Source organism: Tamandua tetradactyla, chromosome 5, assembly GCF_023851605.1.
Source record: "Tamandua tetradactyla isolate mTamTet1 chromosome 5, mTamTet1.pri, whole genome shotgun sequence".
In the NCBI taxonomy this organism is placed as follows: Eukaryota; Metazoa; Chordata; class Mammalia; order Pilosa; family Myrmecophagidae; genus Tamandua; species Tamandua tetradactyla.
Genome location: NC_135331.1, coordinates 68,399,172 through 68,414,359, shown reverse-complemented (window position 1 = coordinate 68,414,359; position 15,188 = coordinate 68,399,172). Strand labels below are relative to the sequence as shown.

The following is a 15,188-nucleotide window of genomic DNA, read 5'->3' as shown; positions in this document are numbered from 1 at the left end:
AATTCTTCTCTCTTATCACATATTCTATTTTCACCAAAACATTGTGGTTCAGATTTAGTATGAAAATGTGTTCAATCCATGGAAAATATATGTCATAATCTAAGAGGCAAATCCAGTCCTCATTGTCAAACTAATTTTCCAAAGCAGACTTACTTCCTAGCAGATTTCATTTTTCAATTCAAATAAGTCCCTTAATATTAACTCCAGTGGCAAGCTTATGTCTGAATCCCAGTTCCTGGGTATCTGTCGTAAGACTTTCCCCTGCATTTCTTAAGGATGCTTTAATTTTCTTAACTTTCACTTCAGGAAGAATATACATTAAAAAATTTTGATACAGTCACTTAAACAAAAGTGGTCACCATCCTGTTCAATAATGTCTGATTTCAAAATATCCTAACTCAGGCCAAAATATACAATTTCTTATGCTACCTTAATTAAAATAGTTTGATAGGTTAAATTATTGCCAATTCCCTCTGTTACCTCAACAAGCTTAACCATCTGGGGCAATGAACCATGGTGAGCGCCAGGATTCAATGAAGTCTATGACCTTCCTCTGTAAAGAGGAAGAAGGATGACTATGAAAGGGGCATTGGAAAGAAGTGCTGGCCCAATGCCTGAATGCAAGGCATATGAGGCAAGAAAGCAATCATTCTTGTCCATGAACAAGGGATAATATAGCCAGCCATGAAAATAGCTATTAAAATTATTCACAAACTAAATGGTGTGAGGAAAGAAAGAAGCGAAAGTTAGAGGATGTTTAGAACATCCAGCATCCAAGCAGTGGGAGTTCAAACAAGAAGAAAATGAAGGGAAAGAAATTATCAAAGAAATATTACATTGGAATTTTGCTGAACTAAAGAACAAGACTTAAGATTGAAAGCTAATTTTGTGGCAAACACAAACAAATTTACAAAGCCAAAATTTTCATCATGGACATTTAGAACACTAGAGATTAACAGTAGATATAAAAGCATATAGAAAGAAGCAATAGATCACATACAAAGGAACAAGAATCATGAAAACATGTAACATCTTAAAACCATGGAGCAATGCCTTCAAATGCTGAAGGAAAATTATTTTCAACCTAGAATTCTATACCCAGCCATATTATCAACTGAGTGTTAAAGTAGAATAATGATCTTTCCAGACATATAAGAACTCAAAATTTTACCTCTATTACACCTTTTCTCATGAAGCCAGTGGAATGCATACTCTACTAAAACAAAGGAGAAAACCACAAAGGGGGAAGACATGGAACTTAGTAAAAAGGGAGATACAAAGATAAGTGAAGAATAGAGTTCATAGGTAGACAACTGGTGTCAGTACTTAGGAAGTAACTAACTTAGACTGAGGCAATGCAAAATAAGGTTCCAGGGAAAAACAGAAATGGAAGACTTTTCTGTGGTATTTTTCCATATGAAGAATATTTTGAAAAATTTAGAAGGAATTAGTGATAAATACATAGAGCACTAAGCAAATGAACCTGTGAGATGAATAGTAATTCCAGAGGAAGGAGACAGGGAGTGGCATAAGGAAGGAATACTTGGTTCAGCAGTGAATAGTCATTTACACAATAATGTAAAACATTGAATATTGTTATAATTCTTGTTTTTAAATAAAATTTACAATAGTACTATATTAAGGAATATGTGGAGTGGAGGGGTAAGAAAATACAGGAAAGACAGCTCAATTATTATTTGTAATAAGTTGTCAACACAAAATGACTAAAATTAATAAAGCAAGAAATGTCAGTTTAAGTCTAAATGGTGGTAATTTTTCTTTTGCCCCTCCAGATCTATTTCTACTCTTTCCACTATGCTCTGTGCCTCAGAAGGCTGATCTCTTCAGCTATGTCATCTGGATGTTCTTGTCTCTGACTTTAGTTAGGTTTGGCTAAAGGGATGCCAAGAAGAAAGTGGGCTAATTATTCCTTCAGTCCCCACTCTATCAACCTGGGTGGGGCAGAGACTGCATTCCTATGCTTAAAGCTATAGTTCCTGTGGAGTGGCCCCTCTCCTACAACTACAGACTTTTCTGAGTTCTAATATTTGCTTCATGCCCTACCTTGTCCCTTTTAATCTTGGAGTTGGTAGTGGCATCCTATAAGCCCCACTATTACTAGCCTAAGCTGTTTTGCTATCCCTTACTGGTTCCTTTATCCTGACCCGGTCCTTTGTAAAAAGTCATTAAATTTCTTTAATCACTTCTTTTTCAGTAGCTCAATCATTTCCACTGGGATTTTGAACAATTCAGCCTAAGAATTAGAATATGGAAATCTGAAAGCCTTAAGCAATAGCTAAAATTTTTTTCAAGTATTTACCTCTAAGGAGTCTCAAGGGTGGCAAGAGTTACGGCAGGAAATCATTACGTTTTATATTTAATATAAGCCTTGCACTATTATTTGAACTTTAAATTGTAGACATGCATTATTTTATTGAAATTTGAAATTTTTTCATTATATAAGAAATATTTTAATTTAAAATATTAAATCAATTGAAGCAATGCTATGGTAGCATAAAAGTGGCTGAAATTATATATACACAATATATTTTAGATAGAAGAAAAAGAGGTTGAGATAAGAAGAAAGAAATGGGAGGTACAGAGGAAAGGAGGGAGAGAGACAGGGGGGGAAAGGAGAGAGAGAGAGAAAGGAAGAATGTCAGAGAGAGAAGGAAAACAATGCTAACGGTGGTTAGCAGCTACCCATAGGGGGTGGAATTTCTCATTTTGTACGTGTTTCTGTGTGTGCCATCCAAATTTTCTTCATTGTGCATATGTATCATGTGTATTACTTGGAGGAAGTTAACTTTCAGAAATAGACAGTGAGAAGAAGAGGGAAAATGGGGCTTCAGTTTGAGGAGCAATACAAGACTTTATCACAATGAGTACATGTGCATGTGTCTGTGACTAAGCTGAGGGAAAAGAAGGATAGAGAATGAATTTTAGGATGGGAGAGAGGAGTATAGGAGAAGTGTTGTAAAGGTTGATAAAAAAAATCACTGAAGCAGGTAGAAAGGTAGAGAAAAATGAAGAAAGACTTTGAGATATCTTAAGACAAAGAGTAGAAAAGTTGAAGTTGCTTGTAAGAAATGGACTGTTCTTTTTAAACAGAGAAGGTATTAGGTGAGTTCATACTCTGAGCAACAATCCTAGGATGGTTGATTCTTGGACTAATTTCTACAAATAAGCTGCACCCTAAAGTTGAGCTCTGACTATGCAGTTTGATGACTCATCTTGGTCAGGTTACACAATCTGCTAAAGTTCCAGTAATTTGCTCTTATGCAAAAGGAAAATCAAGATAGTTCAAGTTCTGCTGAGATCAGATGGTTTTGAGACTTACATAATAACTGCTTTTAAAAAAATTGTAACTGAAATTGCTGTGTAACTAATTTAGTCTTTAAATGATAAAGAGCTCTTATCTCCAGGAAAGAAAAGAGAAGACACAGGAATGGGGCATGAAAGACAACCTATTTTGAAATTAACATGTTTTAATATGAGTTTATTTTAGAGAATAAAAACGTAACCCATTCTTTTGTTTCCTTTTGCTGGTGCAGCATAAATCACAAATAAAGAATAAAAACTTAACCCATTCTTTTGTTTTCTTTTGCTGGTGCAGACATAAATCACAAATACTTTCCCAGAGAATCTACACACCAACTTTTAAAGGGCCCTACCTTAAAAATAGTAATAATAAAATGACTTTTTGAAAAGAAGATTAAGGGCAACTTCTTTGGCCAGATTTTGGAATACAGATAAAGATACAGGTGCCCCATTAAATTTGAATTTCAGATAAACAATCAGGAATTTTTTAGTATAATTATGTTTCAAATATCTCATGAGATTCTAAAATTCAAATTTAACTGGGCAGCTTGTATTTTCATTTGCTAAATATGATAACCAAAATAAAACCATAATTTAAAACTATAATTTTAAAGGTATGATTTCTATTGTTCGTATTGCACCAAAGCATTTCTCTCAATTTGTGAAATAAGTGGTTATTGGCATTATATTCAGAAAAAGTTATTTTTTAGTTTTGAAATACATAGTACAATATAGATCAATTGATATCACAGAATTAAAAATTCAGAAACAGACACACCAAAGTAAAAGTACTTAATACTTGGTAAAGTAGGCATTTCAAACAAGGAAAAAGTATATATAACTTAATAAATATCACTAAACATACATTTACTAGTTGTAAAAATAAAGTTAAATGCATATCTCACACTAACCAACAAAATTAGTTGCAAATGTAGAAACATGCTAAATTAAAAAAAAAAACTACACTAAAAAAACCAAGAGAATTTAGATGAATATTTTTCTAATTTGGAGTGTAAGAGATATTTCTAAATAAGAGCAAAGGAAAACACAGCAATGAAAAACTCTGGTAGGTTTTATAATCTAAACATTAAACACTTCTGAACTTTTTTTAATTAAAAAGTAAACAAAGTGGAAAAAATTGCAACCAATAATGCAAGAAGCAAATATTATTAATGTCTAAAGACAAGATGCCACTTTCTTTTCCTGTCAAATTGGTAAAGCAATTACACATGGTACAACCAAAACTGACAAGGGGCTAAGGAAACAGGGTCTCGTACACTATTGAGAAGAACCATGACAAGCAACTCACAGTATATTTCGAAGTGTTGTTTCCTGTGATCCAATTAGTCTAAAGAACAATTAAAAATGTATGGAATGTGGTAGTTAGGTTCAAGTGTCAACTTGGCCAGGTGATGATGCCCTGTTTTTCTGTTGCCATGGACTTGAACCATTAGCATGTGAACCTTCATCTATGACTGATGACATCTGCAGTTGACTAAGGGGAATGCCTTCTGCAATGAGTGATGTTTCATTTAATTAGCTGGAAGCTTAAAAGAGAGAGGTCAGAACAGAGCTTATCGCAGCACAACCCAAGCAGCTCAGCATACCATACCTCATCTTAGCACTTGCAGCTCAGCCCAGAGGTTTGGAGATGCAGAAAGGAATCACCCTGGGAAAGCTGTTGAAACCCAGAAACCAGGAGAAAAAGGCCAGCAGACATTGTTCTGTGCCTTCCTGTGTAAGAGAGAAACTCAGATGAAAGCTAGCTGTCTTTCCTCTGAAGAGCTGCATGTTTTTAACTAAATCCCCTTTTATTAAAAGCCAATCCACCTTTGGTATGTTGCATTCTGGCAGCTTTAGCAGACTAAAACACAGAGTTATAGTATACAGAATAAAATTGTCAATAACAGTATTATTTAAAATAGCAAAAAAATTGAAAATAAAATATGACAAAATATTAAAATTCCTTCAGAACCATAATTTGGGAGAATATTAAATGACTTTAGAAGTTTTCATGATGGATTGTTAAGCAAAAAAGTAGTTTGTCAAACAAGATGTTCAGTGTGATCCAAATTATTGTAAAAAACAAATACAAAAGCCCAGTTATATGTTTATAGCAAAATATCTGAAATAAAATTCACCAAAATATTAACATGAATAATGACTATAGCTCTGTAGTAGGAACATGATTTTTATACTTCTTCATGCACTTATGCATTTCCCACAATTTGTGAAATAAGTGGGTATTAGCATTATAGACAGAAAAAGTTATTTTTTTAAGTTTTGGACTGATTCCTGGTTCAGATCAAGACAGAGTAAATCCAATAAAGCCTACCTGCTAAAGACTGCATAAAATTAAAAATTGCCCACCTGAGGTATAAGTCTTCCTGGCAATGTGGGACATGACTTCAAAGGATGAGCCTAGCACTGGCATTGTGGGATTGTGAATGCCTTCCTGACCAAAAGGGAGAAAAAAATGAAAGAAAACAAAGCTTCAGTGGCTAAGAAAATCACATAGAGTTGAGAGATCATTCTAGAGGTTACTCTTAAGCAAGCTTCAGCCAGATATTACAAATTGCCACAGTATGCCAAGCCCCAACCAACAGTATTCCTGGAAACCCTAAAGAATACCTTGGGCTCTATCTAAGACTCTATACAAGGTTTAGTTAGAAAGTTTATGTTTTCAGAAACTTAAGGCCTCCAGATCATTCTTATGCCAGATAAACCATGGAACCCAGAGGTACCAGTCTCTTCAAGAACATCAACCAATTTAATTCCTCTACCCCATAAGGTCAACACCCATTTCCAGCATGGATAAGTTAAAATGGCCATTGCCCAGGTATCTCTGAAGATTGAGAGAATGATCAAATGAAAGGGAGGAGGTGTAAATTAGGATTTAACAAATGATTATGACTTCTGACTCATTATATAGATTTCTTTTAGTTTCTAGTGTATTAGAATAGCTAGAAGAAAATGCCTGAAGTTGTTGAACTGTAATACAGTAGTCTTGATCTTTGATAATAATTGTATAACTATATAGCTTTTATTTTGTGAACCTGTGATTGTAAAAACCTTATGACTGACACTCCCTTTATCCAGCGTATGGGTACATGAGTAATAAAATAAAGACATGGCTGAAAAAATAATAATAATAGGTAAAGAAAATGAGGAAAAAATACTCCTATGAAAACTATGTACAATAGTTATAGTACTACCTTAATAATCTTTCATCAATTGCAACACATGCAACCACTGCAAAACCACAACTTCTCTAATAAAATTTTTTTTAATTAAAAAAAGTAACCACCTGAGGTCTCTGAAAAGTAAACAAAAGCAGGTCGACTGAGTAAGGAAGATCAAAACTTGGACAAGTGACCCATAGGGAATGAGTTTCCCATTTGTTTTCCCTACTCATTCTCATGGCTCTGACCTGAGCAGGTCCATGTCACATAACACCAAGACAGTGAGGTCAGAGGCAAAAATTCCAATAATTTCAAGGCAGTTGTGTCAGAGGCAAAAATTCCAAAAGAAACCTCATCTTTCCAACCAAGGAAACTGGGGAAAGGGGCCTTTGTGGTCTGAAGAGTATGGGAAGACTCACACTTACCGTTTTTTCCTATTTCTCTCCTAAGTTTGCCCTGCCATTCTGACCAAAGGACTGAGAAAAAGGATCCTGTAGGAGGGAATCCTGGAAAGGTTAGAGCTGGAGAAGAGGATTCCTTAATTCTGTGTATAAAATTGCACAGGCTGCACGCTCGCCCTTCAGTGTGCTTGTGTGGGAGAGACACAAAACAGCACAAGCAAGGTTTAAAACTTTAGTGATACTAGAACCACTGCCCACGAGGCAAGGCAGAACTTGCAGTATGAATCTAAAGGGGTTGATCCCTTACTGAAGTAACAAAACATCAACATTCATTAGAGGAATTTAACAGAACCCAGAGTTTAAACAACGTACTCTTCTGTACATACTAACTACAATCTAAAATTACTCTACAGTCAAGGAAGCAGGAAAAGGTGCTCAATTCTCAAGAGAAAAGACAATCAACAGATGTCAAACATAAGATGGCCCAGAAGTTGGAATTATCAGACTAAGATTTTAAAGCAGCTACTAAAATTATGTTCTATAAAATAAAGATAAACATACCTGAAGGGACTAGAAGTTGGAAGTTCTCAGAAGAAATATAGAAACTAAAGTTTTTAATTTTTTCAAAAGGGAAATTTTTACAACTGAAAAATTCAGTATCTGAAATCTTACAAAAATCTCTAGTGGACTCAATCACAAAATAGAGACAATAGAGGACAGGTTCAGTGAAGTTGCATATAGAGCAATGGAAATTATCCCATTTGAAGAAGAGAAAAGAAAAAGATTGAAAAACAATGAGCAATGCCTCTGGGACCTCTAGAACAATGCCAAAAGCTCAGCATTTATGTCACAGGAGTTGCAGAAGGCAAGGAGGAAAAGATTACTTAGAAAAAGATTTGAAGAAATAATGGCTCAAAATGTCCCAAATTTAGTAAAAGATATTAATTTGCTGACACTCCAAACAGAATAAACTCATAGAAAACCACACCTGGACATATAATAATCAAATTGCTAAAAGAAACAAAGATTAAAATAATAGGTTAAAGGTAAAAGTAAATAGGAAAAAAACATGCCATGCAAACACTGAAAGTGAGAGAGAGAGAGAGGGAAAAGAGAAAAGAAAGGTGGAGTGGCTATATTAATATCAGGAAAATAAACTTCTGAACAAGAAATATTTGAGCACCTAACAGCAGGATTTCAAAATACATGATACAAACTGATGCAAATGGAAGAAATGAAAGGAAAAAAACAGTTGAAGCTACAACTCTATCTGGACATGTAAATATTCCTCTCTCAGCAATCAATAGAACAAGTGAACAGAACAAAACAGTAACAATTTACAAGACTTGAATGAAAACCAAAGTGACCTAATTGACCTTCATAGAACACTCTGCCCCATAGCAGCAGAGTACATGTTTTTTGCAAGTGCATATGACACATTCACAAAGAAAGACCATATTCTGGGCCATGAAACATACCTTAAACAAATTTAAAAGAAAAAAAAGCATCAAAATATGTTCTCTAAGCATAGTGGGATTAAGCTAGAAAACAATAATAGAAAAATATTTGGCAATACTGAGCGCTAGCGAAGAATGTTCAGTATAACCGGACACTCATTCATTCCTGGTGGGCATGCAGAACGGTAAAGCCACGTTGGAAAACAGCTCGATAGTATCTCTCAAAATTTCACATACATATACCATATGACCCAGCAATTTCATTCCTAGGTGTTTACCTAAGAAAAACGAAAACTTACATCTACACAAAACTGGCACATGGATGTTTATGGTGGCTTTATTCATAATCATTAAAAACCAGAAGCAGGGCCATGGTGGCTCAGTGGCAGAGTTCTCGCCTGCCATGCTGGAGAACCGGGTTCAATTCCCAGTGCCTGCCCATGTAAAAGAAAAAGAAAGGAAAAAGAAAACTAGAAGTACCCAAATGTCCTTCCACCGATGAATGGATTGATAAACTTTAGAACACCACTCAGCAATTAAAAGGAACAAAAAGCTGATAAATGCCACAACATGGATGAATCTCAAATATATTAGGTTAAGTGAACAAAGCCAGATTCAAAAGGCTACATAATTTATGATTCCTTTGATGTGACATCTGGAAAAGGCAAAATCATAGGACCAGAAAACAGAAAAGTGCTTGCAAGGAATTTGGGGTTAGATTTATTAAGTGGTAGCACTAATCAATTATTGGAAGTGATAGAACTATTCTTTACCTTGATTGCGGGAGTGGTTTACTGGATTACATATTTGTCTAAACTCATAGATTATGTATTAGTCTAAACCAAAAAGAGTGAATTTTACTGTGTATAAATATTAAAAAATAAATTTAAAAGATTTTAAGAATCCAAATAAAAGGCAATGAACTTCCTTCTCTTGTTCAGTCACTTGAAGAGAGATTTTTTTCCACGTTTTGTATCTATGTCCAGTCATCAATATATGAATCAAAAACAAACCAATTAAGCCATGTTTATACCATTAACTGTAGGTGATTTGCAACAGAAAAGGAATATTCCATCATTAAATCCAGACATAATCCTAAAGTACAATCCTGAAAGCTTCTCCTCACAGCCTCTAAACTGACACTCATAGCCTCTCCGGGGATGTTTGATTGGGTTTCAGCATAATTTCCACGTGTCCCCCAGAGGAGCCATGAGTGAAATGGCCCGAAAAGAGATCGTTGGAAGGGGCACAAGTCTCAAAAATCTGCTAACTGAATCATAAATTTCCAAATGATTGAAAGCTAAATATAAAGCCCCTGGTTACCACCTTCCCTGTCTTACACATCTTCCCACAGCTCTGAAGCAGAAAGCAAACCCATAGCAACAATCTCATGACATCGAGGAACTCTGAAGCGTTTGGGGTAAGGCTCAGCTGGAGCTGTGCTGATTGTCAGCCGTCACTCTAACGTCAGGCTATATTCCCAGCCTCTGAAAACCAGTTCTGGCTTAGAGCCCTTCCCCAGTGACACTGGTGATTATTTCCTACCTCCTAATGTTATAGTTTAACTAATTCACTAATGACTAAGACAATTTTGAAGACTGAGCAGACCCCACTGGCTAAATGGTGGCTGCACTTTAGTTAACATGCAAAGGATGTCCACTGCCTGCAGTTAGCTAATAACGCATTATAATTAATGGTACTTGGGAAAAGTGTCCTGTCAGCAGGGACTCTGAGCTTGTTTTCCTAATGTGCTAAAATGATCTCTATTGAGCGTTCTCTGTTTCATCAGATAAGTAACTGGTGTTGTCCCTGCTTTGATCCTTTTAAGTCTAAAAGGAACTTGGGTCCTAGTTCCAAAAACTCATACCTCTTTTCTTCATTAGCATTTTCTTGACCCTATGTGGGGAGAGCTTTGATGATAAGAACAAATAACCCCTTCTTATTTACTCACCTCCAGGTCAGCCTTGCAAACACACATCTATCTCTGCAGGAGGCCAGCTGCAGGTATAAGCCCAGGGGAGTCCAGGCAATGATTCACCCACCCCAGGATAGATTTCCTCATTTGCTTCACTAACTCAAGCTCTTCTCACTGGCCTTTTTTTTTTTTTTTTTAAATTTCCCTGTGTATAGGATCTGCTTATCGCATTATTCTCAATTGGTGCTAAAAAGCCTGTTAGGTAGGGAAAACAATCCTGGATGTCCTGTACAATTTACTGTTACATCATCTAACAAAGCTGCCTGGAATAAGAAACAGGTGAGGGCTGGTCTCTGAAGACAGAGCAGTTCAGCCAGGACAGAAGTCCCATCTTCACCCCCACATCCTTATTACTGTCAAATGACAACATACACGGAAATATTTTTGGAAATTCAGTGACCACCCTCAATTTCACTTTCCTATCTCTGACGTTAGTATGCTGGAACTATCGAAAAGGAAACAATGTGAAATGATTTATGTATGTACAGTGAAACAATTCACTGTTCTTATTTTCTGTAAGCATATGAAATTTTACCTTTTTTTTTTCAAATAGGAAATTAGATACAAAGAAAACTTCTGTTAACTTTGGCATTGAAAGGTAAGACCTACATTCAGACGGGATGTGGTTTGATTCCAGAGTCCTTGATCTTCACCCCCACAATATGCCATATCCTGTCTTATCAATGAGCCTCAAGAACAAGCAAGGTGAGGACATGACTTTACATGACCTTTACTAAGGTGTTTATGGCAAAAGTCATCTTCTAGAGGAACTCAAGCACCATCCCTCTCTCTGTTCTCTCCCACCTCCAGCCTCCCTCAACACAAACTCACCCTTCCCTCTCAGAGCATTGACAGGGGACACCATGGGGTTAGGTTTGTGAGAGTTGCAGCTTTCAGTTAGCCAGAGTGCTGGTAAAAGCCCTTGCCCTGCATGAAGGGCTCTTTGGGTTTTCACTCTTTTTCAAGTTCTCTCAGTTCTTAGCTTCCTTGGTTTCGTTCTCTTCCAGGACTCTGGTTGGATATGTCTGAATCTGCTCCCCTTGCAAATGCCCCACCTGCCCTGGAAAAGCCTGTAGGTGTGGAGGTAAAGTCAACCTTGCTCTGGAGTTAAGCAATTTCCCTGTTCTTTCTTCCTTTTGTCATCAAAGTAGTAAGACCCAAAGGTCAAGGATGGAGTATGTACTTTGAGGAAGAGGCAAGAAACACCTATTTTCAGATTTGGCTTTAGGCTAGAAAGGCAAAAGGAGTCCTACTGGCTCACCCACATTCACCCCAGTTTAGCAAGGCCAGGATGCCACACAGAAGTTGGGGTCAAAGCTGCACAGAAAGAGCGACATGTGCTCTCCTAGACCAAGGGCTCTGTGGATAGCTCACTTGGGAAGACTGTAACGGTGGGCTACTGGCCACCTCAGTTTTCATCAGAGATAAACTCAAGCCACAAGAGTCTTCATGGGAATGGAACAACCTCTTTCAAACCTGAGAAATGTAAATCCTTATCCAGAACTTTACTGAAAAATTGTTCTGCTATGGGCCTCAGAAATTTTTTTTAGGACTTATTTAGATTAGGGCAAACACTTAACCCAATTCAGGCCAAGTGAGGGCTCAGGGAAGGTTAGTGCTTCTGGTGTCTTGAAAGCAAGCGATGACCTGCATGCTTTCTAATCTGTTGAGGAAGGCCTGCAAGGTCTAGACTCCAAATACATACCTAATATCCAGACACTTCAAGGATGCTTCTAAAGGCACCCAGACAAGTCAGCATGGCAGCATCTACCTTGCTGCATTTACTGCAGTTCAGGACCTCACCAGGCCAAATGGGTTCAGAAAGTCAATCTTGTTGGGTTCCAGAGTTGCCTAGGGTCAGGGATGCAGCATAGCATGGAGGTAAAAAAAAAATAGGGACTCTGAATCAAACTACCTCGTCTACCTACAAGTGACCTACCCTCCCAGTCCCTCAGTTTTCTTTTTTTTTAAATGGTGATGATAATAATAACAACTATATTCCAGGGTTTTTATGAGGATTAGTGATCATTAGTGCCTGCCATATAGTTTCTGCTATGTGAAAGTTATTACAAAACTGATAAGAGATGGGTCCTATTCCCAGAGTGGTGAATTATTTTACAATGAGGAAATAGTTATCAAGTAAACTGGAGACTCATGTTGACCTGACCTGGCTGCAGGGAAAGCAAAATTAACAGGGTTCTTTGTGAATACAGAATGTCAGCAAGTAAGGGAAGTTGTTATGATTTAAGTTTTGAGTAGCACTAGATTCTGATATCATTTTGGATTTTAATCCACCTACTATAGATAGGTTTGGTACATTTATCAGGCAAGAATTGTGGGCCTGGGGAATCATCTGGTTGCTATATGGCTATTTTGCTTGTCTCAGAAAGAATCCATCATACCAGCTGTCATAATAATCATCATAATGTTGTGAGTTGGTGAGCACTTACTGTGTCCATTATAAACATAAACATTATCATGTCTTCCTCACATGACCCCTATGAAGTAAACACTATTATAGATGTGGAAACTTAGGCTTAGTGAGATATATATAGTCCCTCTGGGATTTCCCCCCCATAGTATCCTTGCCTGAAAAACACACTTGCCAGTCACCTAGATCACTCCTTCTCATTCTGCAAGACTCAGTTCTAGTGTTCCCTCCTCTACAACGCAGCCTCCAACACATCTCTCTGAAACCTCCTCTGGGCCTGGCACTCTCCTCTCCTCCCCACAGACCTCTGCATTACCCTGCAAAGCACTCCCTACAGCATATTAAAATGTTCTCTGCTGCCTCCCCACCAGGACAGAGACCATGTCTTCTTAAAACTTCCCTTCCCTCTTGAAGCTGCCATTCTCTGCCTGAAGTAATTATTCAGTAGAGCAACACAATGCCTGGTGTAGAGTTGGTGCTCACAGTACTTGGAGAGTCACGAATTATATGCTGGTATCGTTCTGAGACTTGGGTTTGAGTCTGGTTGACTTGAATAAATGATGCCTTCCTTCACTGAAAAAAAGAAAAATGGCTGCAAGAGGAACAAAGGATGTCAGTTCTAAGTTCAAATGAGACAAAAAAAACCACCACTTCAAAGTTGTTAAATTCGTCTGAAAGCAGAAAACCCAAATATTTTTTCACAGAAAAAAAAAATACAATATAACACAATCCTCTGCTACACCACTTAAAATCGTCCAATGTAAATTTCTACATAATTCTAATATATTCTAGTAGTTTGACCCTAGAAATAATCCAACTTGAGCAATATCCTCTAAGAATGACTGTGTCATTATATTTTACAGATTGTATCTTGAAGGATGTGAGATTCCTGTACAGGAAGAGATAAGCTGCTCACCAGCCCCTACTCTTTACCAAATGGTCACTCTGACGGTAACTCGGGCTTCCGCCAGGCTCCATTCCCAACCCAGATGCAATGATAACCTCTATTTATTAGTCCCATGACCTTCACCGAAGTGCCTCATTCAATAGTCATTCTTTTCTGCTATCTAAGGGCTTCATGGACTGTAAATCACTTCAAAACTGATCAGCACACATCAACTCCCATTTAAATTTTGTTCCAAAGCGCAACTGTTTCCATTAGCCCAAAATCTGTCATAAACCTTCCCCACTAGGAAGCCCATGGTGAGAGTCTCTCAGTAGCAAACGGATTTATTTCACTTAGGTTTGGAAACAAGCTTAACAAAATGTAGCACAGTTTCTTTTGTCTTGTTTTCAATGTCTCTTCATTGCAGAGTGTAATGACCTAAATTTTGCCACAAATATCAATCATTTCAAGAATAATAAAGGAAACAGTGCACTGCAGGGGGGGGCCAAGATGGCGACTTAGCAATGTGCGCATTTTAGTTCACCCTCCAGAACAACTACTAAATAACCAGAAACAGTACAGAACAGCTCCCAGAGCCACGCCAGTGACCAGACACATAGCATACCCCAGTCGGGACCAGCTGGACCGGCTGCAAGCCCCCCCAAAACCGTGAGTTCCCCAAGCCGCGGCTCCCAGTGCCTGGCAGCGCCCAGTGCCCGGCGCCCCTCCCCCACAGGTGGCTTCCCAGAGGGAAAGGAAAGAGACTCTAAACCTGGTTAAGGCAGAGGTCGCTCATTGGGCTTAAGGAAAAAGAGGAAAAGGGAGGAAACGGAGGCTTTAGTGGCTGCATCTCTATGGAAACTTGGCAGCCTCTGGATTCAGCAGTGGGACTTCTCAGGCTGCAACTGCCCCAGGCATAGGCAGAAATGGACTGCTTTCAGGGCTGTATCCCACCTGTGCCTTCCTCAGGAGGGGGGTGAAGCCCAACTCAGGTGGAACCCCTCCCTCAAGGAATTCAGACCCCAGGGCTTGGCAATTTGAAGCCATTAAAACCAGCCTACAACCTCTCCTCCATCTCCACCACACCTCCAGCAGGGAGAGTCTTCCAAAGTTAAAAGTGCCACAACATCTTTTGCTGGTGCGACCCGCAGGCAGACACACCACATACTGGGCAGGATAAGAAAAACAGAGCCCACAGACTTCATAGGAAAGTCTTCTAACCTGCTGGGTCTCACCCTCAGGGAAAACTGAAGCACGTGACTCCTTGCCCCTGATAGGAGGCTTGTTTAGTCCGGGAAAACACGGCTGGAGTCTATAATACCTACGTAGACATTCCTAAGGGTGGGGAGGGAAAAGGCACCATACAAGCAGGGCAAGAAACAAGAAAACAAGAATTGAAAAATTAACCTCTGTCAAACAAAACCTAAGCTACAGGTCCAGAAGAAGCTGAACTGAAGATCAAAGAACAGATAGACAACAAATTCATCTAGCAAGAAAACCCTAGGTAAGAGAAGTGAAAGCAATCACCAGAATAA

At 38.1% G+C, this 15,188-nt stretch overlaps 1 long non-coding RNA gene across 1 annotated transcript in view; it reads right to left on the bottom strand.

Moving 5' to 3' along the window:
• Nucleotides 1–5,709: 5,709 nt before the first annotated feature.
• Nucleotides 5,710–15,188, bottom strand: part of LOC143682495 (uncharacterized) — a 33,776-nt gene continuing 24,297 nt past the window's right edge. Inside the window, exon 3 of the long non-coding RNA XR_013175163.1 lies at nt 5,710–5,776. This is a non-coding gene — a long non-coding RNA (uncharacterized LOC143682495). The remainder of the gene's footprint in view (nt 5,777–15,188) is intronic.